General features: G+C 43.1%; 1 non-coding gene across 1 annotated transcript; it reads left to right on the top strand.

Moving 5' to 3' along the window:
- The first annotated feature begins 2,933 nt into the window (after nt 1-2,933).
- Nucleotides 2,934-3,096, top strand: LOC119040103 (U1 spliceosomal RNA). The gene has a single exon (XR_005080790.1). It is a non-coding gene; the product is annotated as a U1 spliceosomal RNA (small nuclear RNA).
- Nucleotides 3,097-8,499: the final 5,403 nt, after the last annotated feature.

Genomic DNA, 8,499 nt, shown 5'->3' with positions numbered 1-8,499 from the left:
TAGTGAAGAGACAATTCACAGTGTGGGAGAAGATGTTTGCAAGTCATACATTTGACAATGGACTTGTATCCAAAAATATAAAGGACTCTTACAACCTAATAATAAAAGACAAGTAACCCAATTTAAAAATGGGCAAAGAATTTGAATAGGTATTTCAACAAAGATCATTAGACATTAGAGAAAGACACATCAAAACCACAGTGCAACATGACCCTGCACCCACCAGGGTGACTGACGTGAAGACGACCAGCGACAGTGAACAAATGGAGAAACTGGAAGCCTCACACACTGACGCTGGGGACGTGACATGGTGCAACTGCTTTGAAAGACAGTCTAGCAGCTTCCTCAAAAGGTTGGATATTCAGCTACCACATGATCCGGCAGTTGTGCTCACAGATATGTCCTCGAGGGAAATAAAAACATAGGTCCACACAGAAACCTGTACACAAATTTTCATAGCAACATTATTCATCATAGCCAAAAAGTGGAACAATTTAAATGTCTAACAATGGATAAATGCATAAATAAATTGTATATCCATACAATAGGATATTATTTGGGCATAAAAAGAATGAAATGCTGATATATGTCGTAACATGAATGACCCTTGAAAGCATTATGCAAGTACAAGAAGCCAGTAACAAAGAAAAAAGCAAGCGAAGTCAGTGACCAAAAAAAAATCACACATTATATGATTCCTTTTACATGAAATACCAAAATTAAGTAAATGCGACAAAAGAGACAGAAAGTGATTCCCGGCTGCTGGGGCAAGGGAGGGAGGAAGCAGAGAGTGACTACTAAAAGGTATAGGGTTTCCTACTAACAGGTATAGGGTGCCAAAAATGTTCTAAAACTAGATTGTGGTGGCGGCAACACAACTCTGAATATATTAAAAATCTAACCAACTGCATGCTTTAAGTGGGTGAATGTTATGGTATGTGAAAAATATCTCAGTAAAGCTGTTAAAAATCTAATTAATCATAAAGATAATGACAAAACATAAAGATGCTGTCCATATCTTAATGGCATTTCATGTTCCCCCATCTTTCCACAGCTGATCCTTGAACAAACAGGGGGTCAGAGATGCTGACCCCCACACAGGCATCAAAAACTTGACTATGAATAGTCTACTGTTGCCCCAAAGCCTTAACTGATAACATAACAATAAACATATTTTATATGTTATATACATTACATACTGTATTCTTGCAATGAAGTAAGCTAGGGAAGAGAAAATGTTATTAAGGAAATCACAAAGAAGAGAAAACACATTTACAATGCTGTACATACTTATTGAACAAAAATCCCCATATCAGTGGACCCGTGCTGTTCAAAACCCATGGTGGTCAAGGGTCAATGGTGCCCAAGGCCCAGTAGGCACTTTTTCAACTTGTACAAACCTTGTCAAGTCTGTTGACCTTTGAAAGTCAACTGAAGCAAGTAGGCATTTGGGAATTAGAGGAAAGAGGTACTTCAAAATTCAGGGGTCAGACTTTTACCCAACAGGAAAGAGCAGTGCTTTCCAGCATCTTATGACCTCACACATGTTTATTAACTATTTGCAGTGCTAATAAAACTCCTTTTCTTGGTTGGGGAGAACCTGAAGGGTAAGCAGAAGAAAGACGCTCAGCCAGGGGTCCTTCTGAATTTCTGCTAACGTGGAGGTGTGGCGGTGGTCACCAGGTCAGGATCTGGACGCAGACAAACCCCACTTGGAGCACTGTCCTGTCTCTGCCACTGAGGAGCTGTGTTTCTCGCAAGCTGCTCAGCCCCTCTGTGCTCCCTTTTCCTCTTTGTGAAATGGGAATTCCATTCCTACCTTCATTTTTATTTGAGGGCTTATCCCATAGTAGGGTGCTCACTAACAGTGCCTATATTTTAAAAGGGCTTAGTAGGCACTTATGAACAATATATCTTGGTAATTTTTTCCTGATAAAAAAAATCGTGTTGGCATATTCTGCACGTCTTTCATTGGTTCGGTTTTGATGTGTTTATTATTCAGTTACCTGTCAAAGTACTTCCCTGAAACTCTGCTGTCAATCAGAAAATGATTGAAACGTTTACTTTCTAAGCATTTTCTTACTTAATTGTGGCTGCACTGTTGTTTAGCTAAAATATACAGACTACAGAGTCAGGAGGAGCGTGCTTAGCCGGAGGGACCCCGTTCTTCTGATGTGTGGTGGGCGGTTAGGAAGAGGGAGGGCGGAGGCACTGCACATTTCCTGGCTCAGAATTGCCTTCTAAGGCCCCCTTCTCCCCAGAGATTCTTCTAGGGTTAAGCAAATGCCCTACATGGCTTATCAGTCCAGGATCCATGCAATTCCTTTTCATACTGTTCCAAGACCTGGGCAGAGAAGAGAGGTCCCTGCTCTAGAGGATCCCACATTATCTCTCTCTCTCTCTCTCTCTCTCTCTCACACACACACACACACACACACGCATGCACGCACACACAGACACACACATGCCCATTAAAGAACTTGTGTATGCTTCTCTCACCTGGGACCTGGCGCTTAGAACTGGCACAGCACTACCCCGATTCTAAACTAAATATCCACTCTTGGAATCAACATGCTCAGGCCCCAGGGAAAACTTTTCCACAGTTTGCCTCTTGGCCTTAAAACCAAGGCGAATATCACAAAGGTTTGAGTTGCTAACATCTGAGATGGATGTTGTTTCAGACGACAGAGGGGACTAAAGTGATAGGAGCCTTTCACAACAGAAAAGGCAAATTAACTCACATGTCAATTCCTCAAACAGCATAAATTAAAGAGATTTTTGTCTAGCACAGTATCATTCCTGCCAATACTGAGCATCTTTTTCTTCTCTTTATTTGTGTCCACTTGTAGTTTCTAAAGTAATGATGAGTTAGCATAATCACAAAACACAGTGCACATGGGCAGTTGAGAAAACACTCTAATACCGAACAATTTGTACTCACCTGGTAGGGGAGATACCATGATCACAAAGGTTGTTTTCCCAGGGGACACTCACCCATTGCATTCTGGGTGTGCTGTCTGCTGGGTTTTCCCTGAATGCGGGAAGCTCAATTGCAAGATTTGTGCTGGTGAGGGACAGCAATCACGCTTTCCCCTAAAAAATATTCATGTTACTCTTAAATATAAGTATTTGAAAGTCTAGGGATAACATGAGGGAAGTATGATACTGATTATTTATATTGGCAACTAAGTTAAAAGAATGAGTCTAGAATTGTCAATGGTTTTTTTTTAAATATGTATTTATTTTTAGAGAGGGGATGAGAAGGAGAAAGAGTGGGAGAGAAACATCAATGTGTGGTTGCCTCTCATGTGTCCCCAAATGGGGACCTGGCCTGTAACTCAGGTATGTGTCCTGAGTGGGAATCAAACCTGTGACCCTTTGCTTCACAGGCCCGTGCTCAATCCACTGAGCTACACCAGCCAGGGCTGGAATGGTCAATGGTTTTTTTTGTTTGTTCATTTATTTATTTTTATTCTCACCTGAGGACATGCTTATTGCTGTCAGAGAGAGGGGAAGGGAGGGAGAGAGAGGAACAGAAACATCGATGTGAGGGAAACATTGATCAGTTGCTTCTTGCAGACGCCCTGACCGGTGGTGGAACCCACAATCCAGGCATGTGCCCTGGCTGGGAGTCGAACTTGTGACCCTTCAAAAGCTCTACGGGGAGGTGCTCCAACCAACTGAGCCACACCGGCCAGGGCATAAATAATTTTATGTTTGTAAAAATATTTATTAAGAATTAATTCCATTTTTAAAATGTCAAATAAAAACTGCAGACTTAAATAATTTTATTTATTCTTTTTATTCATTATTATGATATTTTATGCTTTAAAAATAAACTTTCATCCAAAGTATTCAATTCTTAATTTTTACTTTTACTTTCACTTACATTTTGATGGAAATATATTCAAATGTGATACTCTTTGAAGATAATTACATGTTAATTCTAATCCTTTAGATCTTTGTCGATGGCACATAAATTATGTATACATTTTGATTATAATTATATAACTAGTGTTTTTTTCCTGACATGAAAGCAAAAAAGATAAATTATAGAGAATATATAAATCATAAAATATGCCTTTATTTTACCACTCATTGAAATATTTCTGGGCCATCAATAGCACATACATGTACAATAAAAATTAAATTCAGTTATTTTTTATATTTTGGCAACTTTCAGTCATCTAAAACTATAGTTTCCCAATTTTTGAAATAACTTTGCCACGATGAAGCCATATTTGCCAATGTAGAAGAAAAATTCAATTCATACCTTGACTTATAAGTTTTAGACATTTAGACTGTTTAAGCCCACATATTTTAAGAATGGGCCAGATTGCTTCGATAATATAATCAGATTGTTCCTTTTCTAAGAATTAGCTATTAATAGTTAACTATGGACACTAAGCATGCCGGACTTTAAATGAAGTGATGTCTAAATATTATCTCATTAAACCCTCTCAAAAACCCTGTCATGGGTAATTTTATTCCCCTCACTTTGCAGCGAGGAAACTGAGCTTTGGTGTGTTTCAGTGACTTGCTCAAGGTCATATAACCAGGAAATCCTGGAGCAGGGATCTGAGCCCAGAAGATCTGAGTAACTTTGGGAAAGGGCACTTTGGGGGAGTTGAACTTGGACATTCTCACGGAGAATTTGGGCACACAGAAGGCAATGTGGAAGGGTCAGGATGGTGGGGAAAAGAGCTGCAAAAAAAAGACCCCAATTCCACAGTCAAGCCCAAGATCTGATATCACCTCCAGGGAACATCCCCAAGCACCAAAGGCTACCAAACGTCTGAATGGACAAGGACTTCCAAATCCTCATGTTCTACTGGTTACAACAATGGGCAGATAAGAAAAACACCCTTTTTTTTTTTTTTTTTGCTCTTGAATGCTTAATTAGATTCAGAGGACTGATTCTTTCTTTCCTCCTTCCGTCTCTCTCTCTCACCTCTCCCTTCCTCCCTCCCTTTCCCCTTCTTTTCTTTTGAAAGTAACTGTATGCTGTTACCACAATGCATTAAGCACTGTCCTAGGCACTGAACCAAACAGGCAGGGCCTTGTACGTCTGGAAATCATTATCCAGTGGGGAGACAGACAGAAAATCAACATGAAACCCTGAAAAATTACAACTACAAGACAAACAACATGAAGGAGAGAGAGTGTGCCTCCGGAGAGGACACCAGGGGAGTCTGGCCTGGGCTCAGGGTATCAGGGAAGCTCCCCAGGAAAGCGACATCTGAGCAGCGATTGGGGTGGTGGCAGGGGTTAAGCATTCAAGGGTTCGGGAGGATGTGCCAGGCTGAGAGCCCTGCAAGCGAAGGGAGCCTGTGGGGTGGAGCATGAAGAGGCCGACTGGAGGCCAGTGGGGCCGGATATATGCATGGAGGGCACGGTTCCGGACCTTCCAGACCAGGAAGTGGGCAAATTATGGCCCACTGCCTGTTCCCCTGAATCAAGTTTTATTGGAGCTTAGCCACACTCGTTTGTGTACTTACTGCCTGCGGCTGCTTTTGGCTGCCACGGCAGAGTTGAGTCGTTAAGATAAAGACCTTATAACCCACAGAGCCTAAAATATTTACTCTCTGCCCTTGACAGAACAAAATGTGCAGACCCTTGATCCAGACCATGGAGGTTGGGCCTTGTAGGCCTGTTAAGGGCTGTGACCTTTAACCAAAGGGGATAAGAAATAATAGGATTTAATCTTCATGAGGATCACTCAGGAGCCAAATATATTCTTACTTTTTGGGATGTTCCAGGCCAGGCTCTCCAAAGACCCCTTTGAGGAAGCTGGCATTAATCTCTGCAGTAATGGGGTCTAAGTCCTCTCTTGCCTGTGGCAGGGGTTCCTATCAGTTTCTTCCTACCTAAGCCCCTTGTATTAGCCAGACTTTGGGAACAAGTGGCAGAAACACAGTCTAAGCCTTCTATACAGCGGGAAGGGAATGCATCGGTTCACAAAGCTGGGAAGGTCAGTGGCGAGGCTTGGAGAATGCAAGAACAACAGAACACAGAGCCTGCAGTGCTTGAATCAGGGACTCACCATCTCAAGGACCACCTCTTCATTCACGTTGCATCTTTGTGTGACTCTACTTAGCTTCTTGTACAAACAAGCATTTTTTCCCCACTGGGCACCTCCAGAATCACATTCTCCCAAGGTTAGTCGCCCCAGCAGAAGGAGTGAGTATACTTCCTATGCTCTGGATATTGTTCTTGGGTTTGGATTCTGATGGGCCCTGTTTGAGTCTCTTATCCACCCTCTCTAGAACAGTACTGAAAGGGATCGGGTCCTATAAATTGGCCCAACATGGGTCACGTGCCTATCCTTGAGGCCGGCAGGGGGGTGGGGGGGTGGGGGAGGTGCTGGAAATAAGAAACCTGAGAGCACAGCCTAGAAGAAGTTTCCAAAGGAAAGGAAAGCTACTCAGACAAAAAAAAAAAAAAAGTTCAAACAACACAATGGGCCTGCTTATAGCTGCCAAGCTGGTACCCACAAGCTTTGTAGGGAAGGCCACCTCTGCTCTTGTGACCAGAGCTGACTGAACCAGACATCAGTCCTGGAACAGCCTACAACACCTTCTGGCTGGACACAGGGAGGCGGATCAGCTTTGAAGTGACTCAGCACCATTGTTCAGTGGGTGCCCTCCTCTGAGTGGCTGCAAGCTTACAAATCAAACCTTCTCATTAGGAAATAGAAACGCCAGGTCAGCAAAAGGGAGGGCTGTTTGCACTGGGATCGGTATTGCCAGCAACGATCAGGACTGTGTCCAGGTTTCTGTGCGACTCACTCTACGTCCCAGGGTATAAATAGAAATCCACACAGTAAAGCCTCCTGAGCTGAAGGAAGGCCTGGTCCGTCTTTACTCCTAAGAAATTTGCCTGTCTTGGCCAGTAAAATCCCATGCTCTGGAGATTTCTTTCTTCCTTTTTTGGAAGAACTTTTTCCATCATCGAATTTCATGTAGAAAGAAATGAACTATTCTCCTGGCAAAGAATATGACAGTCAACATAAAGATTTCCTCACTGGAAGGGAATTTGAACACTTCATTAGGTGGCCAAGATAGATTGAATCACATGACTTTCCAGGGGAGGAAGCTGAAGGGAAAGCTAAGTACAATAGAAATAATAACCGACTGGTCACAGGGCAAGAATCCTGGGTTCAGGTCCTTGCTGGGGATTGTGGGCAAGTCACTTCTCCTCTCCTTCTTCTGGAAAACGAAGTTTCAAAATCATGTGTTCATTCTACAGAGCCGTGTGGCTGGAGCAAGAGGCCACTGTGGCCGAAGAGTGAATGATGTGGAGGAATTGGCCAAAGAACACATATGAATAGCCCACAGACACAGAAAATAGAGTGGTGAAGGCCAGAGAAAGGGAGGGGCTGGACGGAGGTGGGCAAAGTCAGGGGAAATGGGGTACATCTGTAATAATGCCAACAATAAATAAGTACACACAGACATACATACATAAAATATTTTTGAAACAGTGAGAACGAGGTAGGTGGCAGGTGAGGGCCCAGGGATTATAGGGCACATGTCACTTGGCTTTTCTCTTGCTTGAGAGTGGGAATTGTACTCATTTCTTGTAGCTGATACAACAAACTACCACACACTTAGAGGCTTAAACAACAAGGATTTGATTGTGTGAAGGTTCTGGAAGTCAAAAGCCCAACCCGCAGCAGATTTCGCTGGACTGAAATCAGGGTGTTGTCAGGGCTGCCTTCCTTTCTGGGGTGCTCCGGGGAGCCACTTCTTTGCCTCTCTTGCATTCCGAGCTCCTAGTCCCCTTCCATCTTCAAAGCTAGCAATGCTGGGTTGAGTCTTTCTCATATTCTGATCTTCCCCTCTCTTCCCCTTTTAAGGACTCTAGTGATTACTTTGGGCACAAGTGGTTAATCCAGGATAATCACCCTATTTTAAGATCGCTGATTAGCAACCTTTAATTAGCAATGATCTGCAATATTAATTCCCCTTTGTCAGGTAATATACTCACAAGCATCTTTGGGGGAGGGAGGGCATTATTTTGCCCATCACAGGAACCACTGGTGTTTTTGAGCAGACGAATACCATGATGGAAGTTGTGCTGACCATGGTCACTTTGGCTGCTGTGTTTGAACAGACATCAAGGTGTTAGGAACAGAAGCAGAGAGGCCAGTTAAGTGACTGGCCAGCAATCCAGGCTCAAGATGGTGCTCGAACCAGGAGAGTGTGTGTGGAAGTGGTGAAATTCCAAGTGTATGTTGAAGGTAGAGCCAACGGGCTTTGTTGACAGGGTGCATGTAAGGGGGAGGCTGAAGTGTAAGCAAAGACCGGACTACAAAGAGAGTGGTTTCCCGTGCTGATGAGTGTGGACTGTACCCTAAAATGGGAGACTTTGGGGTCACACAGAGCTGACTCAAATCTCTGCTCCTCCACTTACTAACTTAGTGGCTTTTATTGGGTTTTTTATCTGCATTATGTGTGTTTTCTTACCTATAAAATGGAGATGGTGCTACCTACCCGC

Source organism: Artibeus jamaicensis, unplaced genomic scaffold (assembly GCF_021234435.1).
Source record: "Artibeus jamaicensis isolate MK-2021 breed Jamaican fruit bat unplaced genomic scaffold, CSHL_Jam_final contig_490, whole genome shotgun sequence".
In the NCBI taxonomy this organism is placed as follows: Eukaryota; Metazoa; Chordata; class Mammalia; order Chiroptera; family Phyllostomidae; genus Artibeus; species Artibeus jamaicensis.
This window is presented reverse-complemented; position numbering and strand designations above follow the sequence as displayed.